The sequence below is a fragment of the Anarrhichthys ocellatus genome, unplaced genomic scaffold (genome assembly GCF_004355925.1).
Source record: "Anarrhichthys ocellatus isolate YVR2014 unplaced genomic scaffold, GSC_Weel_1.0 scaffold18, whole genome shotgun sequence".
Taxonomy (NCBI): domain Eukaryota; kingdom Metazoa; phylum Chordata; class Actinopteri; order Perciformes; family Anarhichadidae; genus Anarrhichthys; species Anarrhichthys ocellatus.
The window spans coordinates 2784204-2786268 of record NW_022280048.1 but is presented as its reverse complement, the minus strand read 5'-3'; positions in this window follow the sequence as shown (position 1 = coordinate 2786268).

The window sequence follows — 2065 nt, the reverse complement described above, 5'->3', positions numbered from 1 at the left end:
ACACACACACACACACACACACACACACACACACACACACACACGTGTGGCTATGTACAGAGAGGACATGATGCTTACTACTGTACACAGGGTATCTGTGCACCGGTATGTAGCACGTAAATGTCCCTGTAAATTAACTACTGTACCCAGTAAGAATTAGTACATACCAATGGGCTACTCCCAGTGACACACAGTGTCACCAACATTATGGCATTGATTTTTTTTTTTCTCCCTTTATTTAAATAAAACTATTTTCATACTATACATTTCATATTTTGTTACATTCAAGGTATAGATACAATTTGTATCAACAAGCAAAAGTCAATTCTAGACATTTTGTGGCTTAGTTGTTTGCGGCACTTTCAAAAGGGAGGGTGGGGGACACCTACGTTATGGCCTTTAGTGTAACCTTTTAACAAAAGAAGCTAAATAAAAGTCTTTTGTGGTGATAGCGAGTTCATTTTTAGCCTGACAGTCGTCTGTTGTCGAGCAAAAGCACAATCTTTCTGAAGGTAGTGTTAGGAACAGGGACGAAACTGAGTATTAACCAATAAAGAAAGAAAAATCAATGAAAGACAGAGCTTGTGTCCCTACGTTTCTTTTCTCTCTGTGTCCATGTGGGGGGAAATGTCCAGAGGGAAATTTGTGAAAGTCTAACCTCTAGGATTAGGGCAGCTACCATCATTATGGGCACACATAATTAGCAGCCATTGGGCTTTGAATGTGCATTTGCTCAAACACTCGTCAAGCCCACACTGTCCACCAGTGCATTTTATCTAATGACGGACAAGTGCAGGCCATGTGGCCCTGTGCCAGAAATAGTAACACAGGTTAAACACAAGTTTAAATTGATTTGACATTCATTTCATGGGGTGTAAATCCTGTGTATACTACAGCCATACAAAGTCTACTTCGACATAAACTGCTGCTTCATTCACTCAATGATTTAGTAATTCTTTAACACATCTAAGTCAATATACTCTGCATTCATCGGGGCAGTGTGACTATCCCAGTGTTCAGGTTAAAGAAGGATCTCACTATCACCAAGAAACATATTAAACCACATTAAAGTCAAATCACTGGTGATGGTACTTTGGCCTCTCAATCAGCAAACCATGCTGATGTGTTTAGGGATATTCCTCACGACTACTACTAGAACTTCTAGAACTGTTTGCACTGTTTCTAATCTGTTCTGAACAATTCATATCTCAAGGGAAAAAGGGTGGCACGCAAACTTTTAGCCAAATGCCAGAAACAACCTTGACAGCAGCCTTGCAATCTGATTGTTTCACATGAAGAAACATTTAGGCAGTTTGTTTCACCTTCTCATGAGCAGACAGCCGGCCTTAGGTGGCCTATAGTCTTTTTTTCATGAAAAAACAAAGTCAGCAAAGCCCAATACTCATTTGGGCAGAACACATTCAAATTATTTTTTTTCTTTACGTCTGTTCATATACCACAGTTGTACGTAGACATTATAAAGAAATATAGATTTTTTTGTTTTTTCTTTAAAACACCACCAATGAGGAAAAAGTCAGGCTCATACAATCAGCCCCGTTACAGAGTAATACCACTCAGTTAGAAAATTCTCAGACATTTTTCTTTGTAATCATGAACTTGTTCATAATTCAAAAGGACACATATACGGGCCTGCTCCATATTTTACAAATGAGAGGCAACTTTCTAGACAGTTTGAGCTCAACATCACTTCCGTGTGTTTTATTATCTTATTTATTAAGATGATGAAACATCTTAAAAATAAATTACCACCAAGAGATTTCTGTTATTTGATCACAATGGAGTCAGATGTGACATTAGGGGGCGGCTCCTCTATTCTATTTGTAACGCTCATGTAATCCAATAGTAGGCCATAGGAGTACCACACCTGCATCTTAAAGATTAAGTGGCATTTCCCTTAAAATACACTCAAAACATGATCTTGTTATTAGGGCTGGCTTTACATGTTACAACCTCTTTGCAATTTATAGGCTGAAAGTTTCATGTGGCACTTTGTCCTGAGAGTGGGTATAAAGGCAATGGATCATTAAGATCATGGGGGGGGGGG